The following is a 19,232-nucleotide window of genomic DNA, read 5'->3' on the forward strand; positions in this document are numbered from 1 at the left end:
CACTCCAGCACCTCGGTGTCCTTCTTGCAGTGAGGGGCCAAGAACTGGACACAGCACTTGGGGTGTGGCCTCACCAGTGCCGAGTACAGGGGACAATCCCTGCCCTGCTCCTGCTGGCCCCTCTATCTCTGATACAGCACAGGTGCCATTGGCCTTCTTGGCCACCTGGGTACTGCTGGCTCGTGCTCAGTTGCTGTCTTCCATTGTATGGGGGTTTTGTGACCGCAGGGCAGGACTCAGCCCTTGGCCTTGTTGAACTTCATCCAATCGGCCTCAGTCCATTGATCCCTCTGCAGAGCCTTCCTACCCTCCAGCACATCAACACTCACACCCAGCTTGGTGTTGCCTACAAACTGATGGAGGGGGAAGATCCAAGGATGGGGCATCCACACCTTCTCTAGATGACCTTTTCCAGTGCCTCACCACCCTCACAGTGAAGAATTTCTTCCTAATGTCTAACCTAAACCCACGCTCTTTCATCTTGAAAAGTCATAGTAAATATGTCTCTCTCTCTGCTTTTCTTATAAGCCCTCCCTTTATAGTTTGGAATGCCCCAAGAAGGTCTTCCAGAAGCATTGTCTTCTCTAGGCTGAACAACACCAAATATCTCTGCTTTTCTTTGCAGGAGGTTCTCCAGCCCTCTGACCATTTTCATGGCCCACCTCCACACCTGCTCTACAGGTCTGTATCTCTCTTGTTCAGGAAGCCCCACAGCTGCATGCAGCACTCCAGGTAGAGTCTCACCACAGCAGATTAGAAGGGAAGAATCACCTTGCTCCTCCTGCAGACGACACTTTATGCAGCCCAGGATACTGTTGGTGTTCTAGGTGCCAAGTGCACATTGTCAGGTCATGTCCAGGTTTTCATCCACCAGTGTCCTCAGTTCCTTCTCCAGAGAGCTGCCCTCAGCCCATTCATTCCTCAGCCTGCACTGCTCCCAGTGATTGCCCTGACATCCAGTTGCAGGGTCTTGCACTCGGCCTTGCTGAAATTTATGGGGCCCACTTTGGGCCTTTTCTCAAGCTTCTCAAGGTCCTTCTTAAGAGTCCCTTCCCTCCAGCACAGCAGTGCACCACTCAGCTTGGTGTCGCCTGCAAACTTGCTGAGGGTGTATCTGAGCCCGTGTCTGTGACATCAAGGAAGGTATTTAACAGCACTGGTGCCAGTACAGACCCTTGGGGGTCACCATTTGCTCATGGTTTCCATTGATGCTGGTAAGGTTTATCGTGTACTCACTGTGTGCATGGCAGCGCAGGCATTTACGTGCCAGCAGCATAGCACTACTGCTCCAAGAAATGGTACTTCCTCAAGGGAGAAGAGGTCTATAAAGATCTCTTATTTTTATCAGAGTATCACCTACTCACTTAACCATTGACTTGCTCAGTTAGGGTGATTCAGCAAGGAGATGTGTCAACAATTAAATAATCAAACTGCTTCCTGCTTGTTATCTCTTCCTGTGTTTGTATCTGTAGGCACCTGAAGGACAGGGAAGTAATTTGAGACAGCCGGCACAGCTTCAGCAAAGGAAAGTCCAGTCTGAGCAACCTACTGGCCTTCTACAATGGAGTGACTACTCCAGTGGACAAGGGAAGGCTGCAGATGTCATCTACCTGGATTTCTGCAAGGCCTTTGACATGGTCCCCCACAACATCCTTCTCTCTAAATTAGAAACATGTAGATTTGGTGGGGAGACTGTTCAGTGGATTGGGCTTTGGGACCGTATAAATGACAAAACCAAGTTTGCTCCAAGGAGGGGAATTCCTTACAGGAACAACCAGCTGCACACATTTCACTGTGTCACAACTGTTTTCCTGATGATCTCTACACATCTCTGAAGGAAAACCTCTCATTACTGCTTTTGTCAGCAACAAGCTTTGCATTTTTTGAGATTTGATTTACAAGGATGGAGAATCTCATTTAAGCTTTGCCGTAGTATTGCTCTGATTAACCCAGAGTCAATAAGGCACTGCCAAGAAAACACAGCAGCAGAAGGGGGAGGAATATTCTGACAAAGAAAACCAAGAAGAAATGAAAGGAAGCATCAGCAACAGAATTGAAAGTGGGGCAGCTGTGTTGTTGGGTAAAGAGAAGATGTGTTTGAAGATGCGCATGGGGAAAAAAACCAAGTTGCTTCAGCCCTGCTTCTCACAATGGCTTTTCAGTGCTGGCTACATTAAAAGATGCTGTAAATTCATGCTGTGGGAATTCCAGTGCCAGATGAAATGAGCAGGGCAGAAAGCCACAGTGAAAACTTGCTAGCTTGCAAACGGCAAGTTTGAGAATTCTGTACTTGGAAAACAGCTTGAGTTTCCCCAAGTGAATGTTAAATGATGCAGCCAAAAAAACCCATAGATTAGACAGCAGAATATCCTGTCTGCTGGTTTCCCTCCCCTCCCCTGATGGTGGGCTGCTTGGGCGATGGAGCTGCCACTGCAGGTGAAGAGTCACAGCGGCTCATTCGCAAGGCTGATCCAAAGGAGCTGCACCAGAGCCCTGAAACACAGGAACACAGGCATCATCAAGAAATAACGTAAGTGGTTAAAGTGTAACATCACCTTCTTCTGGGCATACAAGGTCTGACTTTAAGCCCAAGTTTTATATTCCGTGTTTACCCAAACATGCCTGAACCTGTTCTGCCAACGTTTCTGATCAAGCTGACAAAAGTTGAGTCTGTGTGTGTATCACCTCTCTGTTACAGCCATGGTGTCTGAGCTTTCTCCTCTAGACATCTCCTTTTGGAATACCACTAGTTACAAGCCTTCCTTCCACTGCATTCTTTTCTAATGCCCTTTTGCTCTGTGGATTAATAGTCCCCTCTGTGAAGGTTTTTTGCCGATTGTTGGTTTTGCAGGCAGTCGTTTTAGTCTTTTTAACACCGTGCGTAGTTTAGCAGGGTTTGGGACCTCCAGATAGAGCTTATCCCTGGGGTGGCAGGCAGATGGAGGTGACAGTGCTCTAGTCTTTCCTGGGCAAGACTGTTGCACAGCGTGCTTTTATGGGATAAACATCAGGTGAGAAGTACAGTAGGGGATGCCAGGGCTGGTGATGTATCCTTCTGAGTGGCCTCTTGAAGTCTGCCATCAGGGTGAGGGGTGAGGATGACCAGAGAACATGATTCCAAGGCTACTGCTACCTGAGCAGCGTAGAAATTGCCAGCTGGCCTGCAGTGCACTGCACCCCAAGTGCAACTAGATGACCTCCTCACAACCCCCAAAGTGAAGAAAATCCCCTCTGGTGACCAGGAGAGACAGAGCCAGGCGGGAAGGTCAACTGATTAAAATCAGAGTAACAGCAGCTTTGGGAGGTAATGTCATATTTTCTTTGCCCAAAAGAAACAGAGGGAAAACTCCGAGATCTCTGCTTCAGAGACCTCCTGGCTGTAAGGAACTTCTCAGTTACATCTGCCAAGAAAATAAGAGAATACCTTCTTTCCTCTCTAAGAAATGGTGGTTTTCACAAAGGAAGTATCATTAAGTGTATTTCCTAGGAAATATAAATCGAGACATCTGAAATAACCTCTCTCCTATTAACAGTGCCTATGTAACATCATTATCATGCTGAGATTCTGAAAGAGATCTCTCAGACCTGACCAAGGCACTTCAATAGGACTTCCAAAATCATTTCTTCCACAAATGGTTTTGGGCAGAAGGCAACATTTGCCACTTGACTTGCCACTATAAAACACGTGTTCTAGAGTAGGGAGAATGCCAGATGCTTTTGGAATTGAATTTGGAAATCCCGCTTTGGTGAGCAGAGCAAGGAAGCCTGAAACTGGCTTGAAAGCAGTAAGAAGTGTCCCAAAACACATGGATTCTGAGCTATCCCCATTGCATGTGCCCACCCGAGCCAAGCAGAGGAGCACGAGTGGCTGCTACGTTAGCACAGCCTGCAGTGTTTGGTTCCAAGTGGGACAAAGCCCAGCAGTTGACAGCACAGCATGTTCTGGGCTTCACGTGCGGATCGTGCAGATTTCCAGCAATCAGCTGCAGAAAGCTGATCCTATCCTTCATCTTTTCCCCAGCAAAGCTGTGTTCTCCCTCCCCAGGCACCAATAATAACTGGCCTGTGTAATTTGGGTGCTCGTAAGCCAATTGAAGTGGAAATAACTTTACCCTTGGTGTTCTAGCCACAAGCCTGGAGCTGTCCCAGTTGCCTGCCTGTGCAGACTCCCACTCAAGGGCTTCTCTAACACAGCTGGGCAGAAAATAAAGGCCAAGTGGAGTGTAACCCCCACTCCCCGCCAATAAACAAGAAGGAAGAACTGGTGGCAATGGGTATGGAGAAGGCTGAGGTACTCAATGGGTTCCTTGCCTCAGTCTTCACTGGCAGTCAGGTTTCCCATGTCTCTGGAGTCACTGAAGCTGCAAGTGGTGACTGGGGGAGCAAAGTCCCTTCCACTGTAAGTGAAGAGCAAGTTTGAGACCACTTGACAAAACTGAGTAGACACAAGTCTATGGGACCGGATGACATGCATCCCAGGGTCCTGGAAATTCATGAGGGAACTGCCTGATTGTTGCCAAGCCACCATCCATCATATTTGAAAAGTCATGGCATTCAGATAAAATCGTTGGTGAATGGACAAAGGGGAAAGATCACTCTTATTTTTAGAGAGTGAAGAAAGGAAGATCTGGGGAACTGCAGACCCATGACCCTCACCTCTGCTCCTGTGAAGATCATGGAGCAGATGCCCATGGAAGCACTGTTAAGGCACATGCAAGGCAAGAAGAAGGTTAAAGACAGCCAGCATGGCTTTGCTAAGGGCAGATCATGCCTGACCAATCTGGTGGCCATCTGTGATGGAGGGATTGAAGCCATCAGCAAGGGGAGACCAACCAAGGTCATGTACCTCGACTTGCTTAAGACCTTTGACGCGGTCCCATGTGACATCCTTATCTCCAAACTGGAGATACATGGGTTTGAAGGGTGGACTGTTTGGGAAATGGCCACACAGCCAGAGAGTTATGGTCAATGGCTCTATGTCCAGGGGGAGACCAGTGATTACTGGTGTCCATCAGGGCTCTGTCCTGGAACCAGTGCTTCTTAAGATCTTTATCAATGACACCCTCATCAAGTTTGCAGATGACACAAAGCTGAGGGGTGCAGTTGGCACAACAAAAGGGTGAGATTCCATCCAGAGGGACCTGGACAGACTTGGGAAGTGATTCCATAGTTACCTCCTGAGGTTCCACAAGCCCAAGTGCAAGGTGCTGCACCTGGGTTGGGTCAATGCCAGACATGAGCACAGACTGGGAGATGGTCAGAAGGTGGGAGCACCTGTCCTATGAAGATAGGGTGAGAAATCTGGGCTTGTTCAGCCTGAAGAAGAGAAGGCTCCAGGGACACCTCCTTGTGGCCTTCCAGTTCTTGAAGGGGGCTTATAAGAAAGAGCAGGAGCCACTTTGTAAGTGGGCAGCCAGTAATAGGATGAGGGTGGAATGGTTTTGAATTAAAAGAGGAGAGATTTAGATTAAATGTTATGAAGAAGTTCTTTACTTGTGAGGGTGATGAGGTACTGAAACAGGTTGTTTAGAGAGGTTGTGGATTCCCCATCCCTGGAAGTATTCAAGGCCAGGCTGGATGGGACTTTGAGCAAGGTGGTCTAGTGGAAGGTGTCCCTGCCTGTGGCAGGAGGGTTGGAATGAGATGATCTTTAAGGAACTTTCCACCCCCAGACTTCATAGGATTCTTGGATTCTATGATCAATGCCTTGAGATACAAGGATTCATGGGATAGTTAAATACAGGCTACAGGCGAGAGTTGGGCCAGCATCACAGCAATAATCCAAATGCTTACCAAGATCTTTAGTCTGGTTGCAGTGTTTCTGACCAGGGAAACTGGAAGGAGACAAAATTCTACAGGAGAGATCCATGGAAAATGTTTGCAAGTGACTGCACAAAACATTTTCTGGACGTACAGAGACATATCATCTTAAAAGGACAATATTTATCTAACTAAACAGTGCATGAAACAGCCCAGTGCTGATTGCAAGAGATTCTTTATTGGCACCAACACAGAACGGATTACAGACAATGGCAGAGGCCATTTGTGGAGCAGGACAAGAGTGCAGGGCAGGATAGTCATGCACAGATCTGCAGCGCAGCATGGCAGAGAGCTCTCACTTTCGGTGGTCCTGTGACACTGGAAAAAAGTGACGCAAGCAGAGGCAGAGAACAAGGTCTCACATTTCTTGCTGGGGCTGCCTCTTTTCTCAGCATTGCAGGATTTGGATTCTAACAGCCACAGCCGGGGCGAAGGGGACGCAGGAAGGAAAGCTTGTCATTGAACTTGATTGCCTTGTAATTTGGAAGGTGTTCGTGTTCTCGTGCAATGTACTGAAATCCACCTCCATCACTGTGCTCACACAGCAGCCAGACACCTTTCTGGACTTTGTGGGAAGATGTGCTGTCATTGTCATGTCCCCTAGCCAAGTTGGTTGCTTCTCTTATTATCCTGCTTTTCCCTTGATAATCAGCATGTTCGTAGAGAGTGATCTGGGGGTTGTGCAGATCTTCAGTGATCACCTGCAGAGAGCTGATCTTATCATTCATCTTTTTACCAACAAAGTTGTGATCTCCCTCCTCAAGTACCAGTAACTGTCCTTTGTAGTTTTCGTGCTGATAAGCCACCCAAGGATGGCCGATTACTCTCACTGAGGAGATGCAATCGTTCCAATCAGCATCTTTTAGATTGGAAATGTTGGTGTGGAATTCTTTGGACAAACCCTGGAAGTTGGCATGCTCATAAACGATGATTTTTCCCATCTCAGCAGGGCTTCTGGGGTTTGGATTTTCTGCTGTAGGAGTTGGATGGCGGCCTACAGAAAATGAAAACAGAAAACAAGCAATGCTTGTAAGAGGCTTTTACACACCAGACACAAAATGCTGCAGGCCACATGGGACAAAAGGTAGAAAGGAAATGTAAAACAGTTTTAGCAGAGGATAAAAATTGCAGCAGCTGAGCAGGAGAGAGGACATGACATAGAAATTTCAATTTGGAGGAAAAAAGTAAAATGAGGCTTGTACACCAAAACAGTCCAGTTTCATTTAATATCTTTACATGCAAGCGACACCTGGGCATTTTGTTTAACATCTTATTGGAATACCCTAAATACTTAAATATATAAATGAAATAAAATATACAACTAGTGACAAATCTTTCAGCTGATAATTGAGGCTGAACTTGAGAAACACCTTAGGAGTTGGCACTCATGGTTTGGACTAGGCTTCATGAGCCACATAGAATGCAATATAAAAGTAGTGAGACAGGCAATTAATTTCTAAAAGAAAGAGCATTCTTCATTTCAAAGAGGGGGAAATAACCTATTTTTTAAAGGCAGAAATGAACTTTAAATTCGCTGAAACACCTTCTTTCTCTTTTTATATGGAATTTTACTGCAATCAAGAGATTCCGGCTCTTGACAGACACTGAGAAGCAATCAAGTTGTAAGCATCAGCTCTTTAAATCAGACTAAGTTTCAGTTTGAAATGTCTTTTTCTGACACGATTACCAATACACACATCTAATTCCACACAGTCATCTGAGTTTGGTTAAAAAGCCACAGTGTTTATTAGTACCAGCTGCAGGAATAGTAATGCACAGTCAGTTATGGTAACAGCTCCCTCTCTAAATCATGTAACAGCTACTGAGGCAAAGATTTACATTGCAGGGCAAATATATATGGGAGAAAAGAAGCCATTCCGCTAGCTGATTCTGAGAAGGGATGGGAGAAGACAGATATGCGTAGCAAGATTGAAAGCCATACTAATACTGCAAGACATGTGCATCATAATTAAAAAACCTGAATCACTTAAACCTCACTTAAAAAACCCCATTATGTGATTTTTTCACAGATTTTTTCACAGTTATAAAAGCACCTATGGAAGCTGAGGGAACCTGAACTTGGACTCACTGACCAAGCACTACTGTAATGACTCTCTACCTGTAGAAAAGTATTAATAACAACCCATTTAATTTTGCTGATGCAACATAAAGATCCCATGGCCGAGATAAATTTGTAGAATATTTTCATGGTCACCCCTCAGAATCACAAATCACTGGCCCCCTCCACCCTCTCCCTTGGTAAGGTCTGTCTGTCCTGCAGCAGCCGTCTCCTCATCCCCTGGAAGATGGGCTCAGTCTCTGCACATGCAGACAGCAGACCCTCACGGATGTGCTGCAGCTCTCACCCAACACTGAAGCCTCCTTCCCTTCCCCTGCATTTCACAGCAGCTGCCCAAGAAACCCTTCCAGTTCTCCTGCACAAAGTGTGCCTCTCACCTGGATGTCAGCTGCAGGGCTGGGGAGAGCTGAGGGCGATTCCTCCAGTGCAGGGCTGCTGTTTGTGGAGGGTGTCTCACCTGCCTCCATTTACAGCTTGCTCAGAAGTCTTGTGCAACACCCCATTCCACAGAACTGGGAAGTGGTATCATGCTCAGGGATCAAAACTCATTAACTATTTTATTTTAGTTTAGATGTTCCTACAGTCAGACATCTCGTTGCTCTCATTCAAAAGTCCATTGGAATGCGAGTGACTTGATGACATGGGGGAAGTTCAGTTCTTGTTTGTCCTTCTCCTCCAGAAGAAAATGGAAGCAGAGTAATAAAAAGTTATTGAAATAGCTTGTGACAAAGGTGGCGTAGAATGTTTCTGCCTGCTGCTGTTTACGTTTTTGCTTTTTTGGGAAGAACATTGAACACACAACCTTAGTTTTCCTAAGAGTTCTGATGGAAGATTTCCAAGTGACAGAGGTAACATTTATGTAACTTTTTAGTTTTTCTTTTCCCTCTTCCCCTTACAGTCCTTGTATCATTAATGTTGGAAAAGCCACCAAGATCATCAAATCCAGCCTTCAGCCACCATGCCCACTAAACCATATTGCAAAGGGCCATTTCTATTTGTGTTTTGAGCATTTTTGGGGATGGTGACTGTACCACTTCCCTGGGTGGCCCATTCCAAGGCTTAACCATCTTTCAGGGAAGAAAAGTTTCCTACTATCCAACATGAACGTCTGTCTCCATGTACAACCGGAGGGCATTTCCCCTTGTCCCACCACTAGTTGCCTGGAGAAGAGACAAACCCCCATCTTGCCACAAGCTCCTTTCAGGTACTGTCAAAGGAAAACATATCTGCCCTGAGCCTCCTTTTCTCCAGGATAAACACCCCAGCTCCCTCAGCAGCTCCTCATCAGACCTGTGCTCCAGACCCTTCACCAGCTCCACTCCCCTTCTCCGGACTCTCTCCAGAACCTCAATGTCCTTCTGCTAGTGAGGGACCCAATAATGAACACAGGATTCCAGGTGCAGACTCAAAAGTGCTGAGTACAAGGGGACAGTCACTGCCCTGCTCCTGCTGGCCACACCGTTGCTGATACGGGCCAGGTGCCATTGGCCTTCTTGGACACCTGGGCACAGCTGGCTCATGCTCAGCCATCTAAAGCTGTGGATGCTCCATTTCTTGAAGGGCTCTTCAGTGTCCCTTCCAAGACAAGCCGTTCTCAGATTCTGTGACATATGTATTCATGTGTATATTTATGAATAGTTACAGATGTACATGGTCCCATCGTAGATGATAATCACAAGCATCAATATTGTTATCTCAAAATCAGACAGAAGATCACAGTTTGATACCCAGAAAAGGAATGTGAATCGAGAGTTACTGGTATGCTCTAAAACCAGCTTCAGAGTCAGAATTTTAAAGCAGAAGCATGGCAAAAGACCACCACAGATCTTTGCAGACATTTATTTTGTACTACATACTGAATATTGTAAATGGTGCTTTCTACTGTCAGTCTTGAATTTAAACACTTGTATATGGTTAGACATGGTGTTTCTTTCCATATGATTGTGCTAAATATGACTCCAAACATTCTCCCAATTCAGTCTGAAGTAAATGCTTCAGGTAATATCTCTCTCTAATATTTTTCCCTGTATTAACTGGTTTCATTTCTGCCTATGGACCACAGACATTTCCCCATCCTCCTTTATTTTCTTCTCTGCATGGGTACAAATTATCTCTGACATCAATTACTGGTTCTCCCAAATGCCAGATTATGCTTTCAGTGACTCCTACTGGGATTCTGCTTTGGAGAAAACAGCATCCCATAAACTCCTCTGCAGGGAATTCTGTAGTGTGTGTCCCCAGGACTCAACCCATCCTCTCTCTGGTCACTGTCTTTCAAGGGGCTTTGATTTCACTCGTTCTGCTCTGGTCTACCTGACCAATTGCCAAGCACAAGAAAGGTCATCTAATGAGTTATTGAACTGAATTAAACTAACAATGAACTGTAGAATTTGCTGTATTTCTGCACTTTCCCTGTAAAACTGCCTTTGGTCACTTATCAGTAGGAACTTACTTTGCAAGATCATGCTAGTGAAGATTGTGCTTCCTCTCTGCTGGTTTTGAAATTAACTAACAGGCAGTCTGGACAAGATTACAAAGTCATCACTAGAACACTTCCCAGAGACAACTCTGAACCCTTGTTCCTTTTTCAGTATTAAAAATAGTTCTAGTTTATGTTTTCACAAAATGTTTTAGGCTGTCACTTAAAATTTTCATGAAAATCTAAGTTTGCATCAAATGAATTTTTAGCACAAAAGTAACACAAAATCAAGATGGATTGTTTGTTTGTTTGGGTGGTTTTTAATTGCTGCTTGCCTTTTTTGTTGTAAGACACTACCATGTCCACTCACAGGAAACTGCAGTAGCGCAACCACTATCACAAATGGAAGGCAGGGAAAAGTTAGAGAGAACTCTGAGACCTGGCTCACTGGGTGGTCAGGATGGGTCTAAGAGCATCTTCCCCAAGCTTTGAGCACTGTGTGGCACAGAGCAGTGTGTGGTGTTTAGGCAGGGAAGCCATGGCTGGACTTGCATTAACACCTCAGCTACAACAGAGGCAGGGACACGTGGTAGAGAGGCTGCTACAGGACGTGGGGTCTGCAAGACCAGATTGAAGAGGCATGGATCCTGCAGAGGCCTAGACCAAGATGGATTGTTCTGTTGGGCCTTGCTGTCCCTTCTCCTTCAGTCACCAGCTCTACAGGTGTCTCCTTCTGTCCTGCTGAGACAAACCTTGCTCTTCTTGTCTGCAGGCTTCCAGCATTGTGATATTTAAAGTGTGGGAAGGCAAGCTTGTAAGAGTATGTGGAGTATGACAGCCTCTGTTCCATTCACTTTATCAAACAAAGACATTTTCAGCTGCAGAAGAGTCATAATGGTGTGATTGGCCAGCAAAGTTCAAGCTGGAGTAGGCAGCAAGTAGGGCATGGATGCGGTCAGGGATTTCAGACAGGCAGGAGACTCGTGCTGGGATTCAAGGCAGCCACGACTGCCAGAACAGCAAGGAGAGCAGTGTGTGGTGTGTGTGTGGGCTGGCTGCAAGCACCAAGCTGCACTAGCCAGGGAGGAGGAAACACCAAAGTGTCCTTTGGTCAGAGAGCCCAGGGGCAGGTATGAGAGTGGACAGGCTGAGGGCTCTCAGTCCTGTTGGAAGCACCTGTGAAGGTGCTTGTGGCTGTGGAGAGTGAGGGTGTGCAGGTCTCCTCTAGTGAGCTTCCATGTGGATGATCTGCAGAGGAGGAAGGAGACGGGGCTGTCTGCTCTTCCATTCAGTGGGAGTGCTGGCAGTGTCAGCTGTGGGGGCTGAGGGCAGCCCCTGGTGTGTGGCAGCCGGTGCACTTGGCCGCGGCCGTGTCCTTCCCGTGCACATGTGCGTGCCTGTCTCTGGCTCACACAGCCAACCTCAGCACGGGCTGCCCCTGCAACCTGGGCAGTGGCTCTGGGAAAAGCAGCCCTGGGCAGAGACCCTGCAGCCTGGGCTCCAGCAGCCGAGCAGGAGGAGCTCCTGGGGCTGAGCCCTGCTCATCCTGACCTGTCCCTCCACATGGCACTCCTTGGAGAGTGGCTTGGCCAGAAAGAAACTCTGGAACTGGGGCTTTTCCACAAAGAAAACCACCCTCGTGTAACCTTAGTGCTCTTTCCTTTTACGTTCAGTCCTGGTCAGCTGCTTGTAGGAACTCTCATGGGCTTTCTTGGAAGAGCATCTTGTGTGTTGAAATCCCACAGATCCACAGATGCTCTCTCAGTTCTCTTTTTCTTGCACTTGTGGTTGGCTGCTATTCTACTCTCTCGAAAGCAGCCAAATAGCTTCCTGAAAAATTCCCTTCCAAAAATCCCAAATTCACTGAGAAAGCCCTGAACACTAAACAGAGGAGAGACAAATTGCTGGGACACATGAATCAAATCTCTGAGTGCAAGGACAACACAAAGGAGCTCATTAGACCCATTGAGTCAATGTCAGTGCACAGAAATCCCCATCAGGACAGTGTCAGTCTGACACGGCTGAATAGAAGGGATGGACAGGGGACACTGATCATCTTCACTTCTAGCAAGATTCCTCAGGAACAAACAGGCTCAGGAAACACTGGGATTTGCCAGTCTTGGTCCTTATGTGATGAGCTTGAATGATCCAACAAGCCGGGAGAATTGTAGGATTGCTGGACAATTGAAGTTGGAAGTGAGCTTTGGTTGCCATTGGGTCCAGTCTGCTGCTTAACACAGGGACAGCTGTGAGGTGAATTATGTTTGCTGGTGGCTTTATCCACTCAGGTCTTGAAAACCCCTGAGTATGGAGACAACTCAACTTCTCCAGGTGCTGTGATTTAAAATTTGCTGACCTCATTGTGAAATTGTTTCTCAGGCATGGAAGAGACAAGGCTAAGGGTTCTCAGAGGTGCACAGCAAAAGGACATCTGGAAAGAGTCTTAAATGGCAACAGGGAAGCTCTAAATGAAAATAAGGGGAAAAAAAAACCCTAAGTGTTTTTCAGCATTGGTTGGCAGAAGGGCCAGAGATCCTGAGGAATTTCCACCTTTGCAGTTGTTCAGAAATCTCTTGAGGATGGCCATGAGTAACCTGATGATGCTCTGCTGTGAACAAGGGCTTGGGCTAGGGAAGTTCCTTCCATGCTAAATCTTTCTGTCAGTAATTCTAAGGAAGATTTAGAGGCCTTTGTCACTCTCTGCCTAATTTCATCCATTGTTCGATTTCAGTAAAATTTTCATCGTCAAGTCATATGTACAATAACTTCAAATTATTTCTTAGACCTTTATAAACACCATTTCCCAACATCAGACTTCCCTCCCAATTCCTCCACAGGCTCTCAATCATTTCATATGTTTCTACTACCAAGAAAAGACGGAAGATTACGTGAATGCTTGTATGTAATACCTTGAAATGCAACATTGCAAGAATCTTCAGGTCATAGTGTCAGAAACTGGGAAATGACATCAACAAGGATATTCTTGCATCTTTATTTTTTTTCCATTGTATGAAACCACTTCATAATCTTGAACTCTTTCCATGTATGTTGTGTTCTTTCACTGTCCTTCACAATATTCAGGTGTTATCCACTACGTGCCTAAGAAGCAGCTAGAGAGGCACTATTCTTCTACCCTTTAATGCCACAACCATAAACCATCCAGCCTTAGCTGTAAAAATCTTAACGCTTTATCAGAGACTTCTGTTTACCCAGCCCTCCACAACAGAATAGGGTAGATTTCCTCCTCAGTCACCCTTGGAAAGCACAGGATTTTTGAAGATACTTGGAGCTATATAGACTCATTGTGCTGATGCTCAAAATTTAAGAGTATTGCAGAAGAGGTACTGCAAATGTGAAAAAAAGCATATGAAACTGAGAGACTGAAACTGGGATCTGAAACCACAACAAGGTTCACTGTATTGCTGAATTTGCACATCCTAGAATCACAAAATCACAGAATGATTTTTGGCTGGGAGAGATCTTAAACACCATCTAGTTGCAACCCCCTGCCATGGGCAGGGATATGTTCCACTAGACCAGGTTGCCCAAAGCCCTGTCCAACATGGCCTTTGAGAAATGGAGCACCCATAGCTTCTCTGGGCAACCTGTATCAGTGCCTCACCACCCTCATCATATAAATATTCTGTCGAATGTATAATTGAAACCTCCCCTCTCTAGGTTTCAAAGGCCCCGCTAAAAATCTGCAGAGCTGCATGCAGTACTCCAGGCAGGATCTCACCATAGTGGATTACAGGGGAAGAACCTCCTCCCTTGACCTGCTGACTACACCCTTTGGCAGACCAGGGTGTGCTTAGCTTTCCAGGCTGCAAGCTCACAGTTCTGGTCCATGTCCAGTTTTTCATCCAGCAATGACCCCAGTTCCTTCTCAGCAGGGCTGTCCCCAGTCCACTCATCCCCAGACTGATCTGATCCTGCAGATCAGGAGGTGAAGGCTTTGCTGAAGCTGTGCTGGCTGTCTCCAATCACCCCCCTGTCCACCATGTGCCTACAAATACCACTGCAGAAGTAATTTGAGATATGTGATTGATCGCCACCCACACATGAATGGCCTTGTCAGGGTGAGTGGAAACCAGTAACAAATGGTGTCCCCCAAGGGCTCCTGCTGGCACCAGACTGCTCCATGTCTTCATCCATGGAACAGGCACTGGGATCGAGTGCACCCTGGGCACGTTTGCAGGTGACACCGAGCTGAGGGGTGCGATTGATACGCTGAGGGAAGGGACCATGGAGAGGGACCTTGGCAAGCTCCAGCACCGGCACCATGTGCACCTTGTGAGGTTCAGAAAGGCCAAGTGCAGCTCCTGTGTGACCAACGCAGCGACCAACGCAAGGAAATCGGGGCAAAGAAGAGCTCAGCACCGAGGCAGATAAACACTGCAGTGCAGAGCTGCCATGTGACAGCTGTCACAACACCCAGCTCGGGGCGTGCAGCTGTCATTAGACAGTGATGGAGGAGGGCTGAGACTCTGCTCATGCAGGTGAACTTGCACATGGCCACACAGATCAGGGAATTCCTCCTCCCTTATCAAGACACTACCGGTTTAGAAGCACAAGACTGGTTTAACCATTAGGATTAATGAATTAAAATTAGTGAAAACATTCTGTTTGACTGTGTGATTAAGAGCAGTAAAAGACTGTATCATCCCTCCAACTACTGTCTTGAGATACAACCAAGCATGTGATATTTAGGTACAAACTGCAGGTGAGAGTTTGGCCAGGATCAGCAATAATCTACATACTCACCAAGACTTTAGCACTGAACCCACTGTCACTGACCAGGGAAAATGGAAGGAGATAAAACCTTTCAGGAGACCTCCATGAAAAAGATGTCAATTTTCTGAATTTTTCACATTTTCCGAACACATTTCCTGAACACACAGAGACATCTCTCCATGACAGGGCAGTGTTGTTCTACACCAATCACACCATAAAACAGACCCACTGTTGCTTCCAAGAAAATCTTTATTGGCACCAACCTAAAAGAGATTACAGAGAATGGCAGAGGCCAGGGTACCAGAAGGGCTTTGTAAAGCAAATCACAAAGGAAGGGACACAAGCAGAGGCAGAGAACAAGGTCTCAAATTTCTTGCCAGGGCTGCATCTTTTCTCAGCATTGCAGGATCTGCAGTCTAACAGCCACAGCCGGGGTGAAGGGGACGCAGGAAGGAAAGCTTGTCATTGAACTTGATTGCCTTGTAATTTGGAAGGTGTTCGTGTTCTCGTGCAATGTACTGAAATCCACCTCCATCACTGTGCTCACACAGCAGCCAGGCACCTCTCTGGACTTTGTGGGAAGACATGATGTCATTGTCATGTCCTGCAGCCAGATTGGTTGCTTCTCTTATTATCCTGCTTTTCCCTTGATAATCAACATGTTCATAGAGAGTGATCTGGGGGTTGTGCAGATCTTCAGTGATCACCTGCAGAGAGCTGATCTTATCATTCATCTTTTCACCAACAAAGTTATATTCTCCCTCCTCAAATAACAGAAATTGGCCGTCATAGTTGACATGCTCATAAGCCACCCAGGGCTGGCCAATGACTTTCACTGAGGAGACAGTATCATTCCAATCAGCATCTTTTAGATTGGAAATGTTGGTGTGGAATTCTTTGGACAAACCCTGGAAGTTGGCATGCTCATAAACGATGATTTTTCCCATCTCCGTGGGAATTCTGGAGTGTGGATTCCTTGCTGTAGGAGCTGGATGACAGCCTGCATGAAAGGAAGACAGAAAACAAGCAATGCTTGTAAGAAGCCTTTAGACATCAGGCACAAAATGATGGGAAGCGTGGTGGAGAAAAGGAAAAGTAGAACATTTTTAGCAGAGGATAAACATAGCAGCAGCTGGAAAGGAGTGAGGGCATGACATAGAAATTTCAGTTTGCAGGGAAAACATAAACTTATATATGTGCCTACAACTGCCCAGTTTGAAGTAGTTGTGTGTGTTGGTTTAGGTGTATGCCCAAGAGTGAGTCGTAAAATATTTTCATGGTCACCCCTCAGAATCACAAATCACTGGCCCCCTCCACCCTCTCCCTTGGTAAGGTCTGTCTGTCCTGCAGCAGCCGTCTCCTCATCCCCTGGAAGATGGGCTCAGTCTCTGCACATGCAGACAGCAGACCCTCACGGATATGCTGCAGCTCTCACCCAACTCTGAAGCCTCCTTCCCTTCCCCTGCATTTCACAGCAGCTGCCCAAGAAACCCTTCCAGTTCTCCTGCACAAAGTGTGCCACTCACCTTGATGTCAGCTGCAGGGCTGGGGAGAGCTGAGGGCGATTCCTCCAGTGCAGGGCTGCTGTTTGTGAAGGGCGTCTCACCTGCCTCCATTTATAGCTTGCACAGGAGTCTTGTGCAACACGTCAACTGACAGAATGAAAAGTGACTGAAACCCTCCAAAAGCCAGATCAGCCGCAGTAATTGAAACACACCAAAGCACATTGTGACACATGGGCTGTGGAAGTTTCCTGCTTGTGGCAGTTTATATACTTGCTCTCCTGGCATGTGCTTAAAATTAACATGGAGTATGTATGGGAGACATCCAGGTCACAGAGATGGCATTGAAGTACCAGATTTGAAAAAAAATTCCCTTTTTTCCTTAAGATCATGGTATCATTAAGATTGGAAAAGGCCTCCAAGATCACCAAGCCCAACCTTTGCCCAAATATCACCATACCCAATACACCGTATTGCAAATATCACTTCTACTTCTCTCCCCTGGTTTCATAACCAGTTTGGGACAATCTCCCCAAACCCTTAAGGTTCCTTCCAGCCTAAATACTTCGAGGAGTCCATACACTCTCCTTGGAATGTCCTAGGCACAGCTACCCATGCACCAGAGAGGAGGGCAATCCTACAAAACAGAAAGGAAATGGTTTAAGGAGGGACACAGGTGGGACTATTTCAGGAAATTTGCATTTGCTATTGCAGAGGTTTGGGTTTTATTAATCAAAGACAGCATCTAAACAAATGCGGAAGTGTCAGGTCCAAAATTCTAGCAAAGGATTCTTGAAAGTTTTTCAGTAATAGGAGGCTGAAGTGAAGGTGGAGAAGGACTTTGAGCCTTCAATATGGGGATTACATTTGACAAGAGAGCAGGTGAGATCTTGTGGAGGAATGGGGAGGGAAGTCTGACACTGGGGAAATGGAATTCATAAATGTCCAACAAGTAATCCCCAAGTTACTGTACACATGACTTGATGACGACACTTCTTCATTGAAATTGAACAAAGGATGAAATTAGGCAGAGAGTGACAAAGGCCTCTAAATCTTCCTTAGAATTACTGACAGAAAGATTTAGCATGGAAGGACTTCTCTAGTCCAGGCTCTTACTCTCAGAAGAGCTACCTCGAAACATGACCAGGTTACACATGGCCATCTTCAAGAGATTTCTGAACAACTGCAAAGGTGGAAATTCCTCAGGATCTCTGGCCCTTCTGCCAATGCTGAAAAACACTTAGGGTTTGCTTTTATTTTTTCCCCTTATTTTCATTTAGAGCTTCCCTGTTGCCATTTAAGACTCTTTCCAGATGTCCTTTTGCTGTGCACCTCTGAGAACCCTTAGCCTTGTCTCTTCCATGCCTGAGAAACAATTTCACAATGAGGTCAGCAAATTTTAAATCACAGCACCTGGAGAAGTTGAGTTGTCTCCATACTCAGGGGTTTTCAAGACCTGAGTGGATAAAGCCACCAGCAAACATAATTCACCTCACAGCTGTCCCTGTGTTAAGCAGCAGACTGGACCCAATGGCAACCAAAGCTCACTTCCAACTTCAATTGTCCAGCAATCCTACAATTCTCCCGGCTTGTTGGATCATTCAAGCTCATCACATAAGGACCAAGACTGGCAAATCCCAGTGTTTCCTGAGCCTGATTGTTCCTGAGGAATCTTGCTAGAAGTGAAGATGATCAGTGTCCCCTGTCCATCCCTTCTATTCAGCCGTGTCAGACTGACACTGTCCTGATGGGGATTTCTGTGCACTGACATTGACTCAATGGGTCTAATGAGCTCCTTTGTGTTGTCCTTGCACTCAGAGATTTGATTCATGTGTCCCAGCAATTTGTCTCTCCTCTGTTTAGTGTTCAGGGCTTTCTCAGTGAATTTGGGATTTTTGGAAGGGAATTTTTCAGGAAGCTATTTGGCTGCTTTCGAGAGAGTAGAATAGCAGCCAACCACAAGTGCAAGAAAAAGAGAACTGAGAGAGCATCTGTGGATCTGTGGGATTTCAACACACAAGATGCTCTTCCAAGAAGGCCCATGAGAGTTCCTACAAGCAGCTGACCAGGACTGAACGTAAAAGGAAAGAGCACTAAGGTTACACGAGGGTGGTTTTCTTTGTGGAAAAGCCCCAGTTCCAGAGTTTCTTTCTGGCCAAGCCACTCTCCAAGGAGTGCCATGTGGAGGGACAGGTCAGGATGAGCAGGGCTCAGCCCCAGGAGCTCCTCCTGCTCGGCTGCTGGAGCCCAGGCTGCAGGGTCTCTGCCCAGGGCTGCTTTTCCCAGAGCCACTGCCCAGGTTGCAGGGGCAGCCCGTGCTGAGGTTGGCTGTGTGAGCCAGAGACAGGCACGCACATGTGCACGGGAAGGACACGGCCGCGGCCAAGTGCACCGGCTGCCACACACCAGGGGCTGCCCTCAGCCCCCACAGCTGACACTGCCAGCACTCCCACTGAATGGAAGAGCAGACAGCCCCGTCTCCTTCCTCCTCTGCAGATCATCCACATGGAAGCTCACTAGAGGAGACCTGCACACCCTCACTCTCCACAGCCACAAGCACCTTCACAGGTGCTTCCAACAGGACTGAGAGCCCTCAGCCTGTCCACTCTCATACCTGCCCCTGGGCTCTCTGACCAAAGGACACTTTGGTGTTTCCTCCTCCCTGGCTAGTGCAGCT

General features: G+C 46.7%; 1 long non-coding RNA gene across 1 annotated transcript; it reads right to left on the bottom strand.

Moving 5' to 3' along the window:
• Positions 1-5,976: 5,976 nt before the first annotated feature.
• Positions 5,977-8,423, bottom strand: LOC116439378. Its single transcript, XR_004238136.1, has 2 exons — positions 8,278-8,423; positions 5,977-6,814 (listed from the first exon to the last, which is right to left on the bottom strand). It is a non-coding gene; the product is annotated as an uncharacterized LOC116439378 (long non-coding RNA).
• Between the last annotated feature and the right edge of the window lie 10,809 nt (positions 8,424-19,232).

Source organism: Corvus moneduloides, chromosome 2 (genome assembly GCF_009650955.1).
Source record: "Corvus moneduloides isolate bCorMon1 chromosome 2, bCorMon1.pri, whole genome shotgun sequence".
NCBI lineage: Eukaryota > Metazoa > Chordata > Aves > Passeriformes > Corvidae > Corvus > Corvus moneduloides.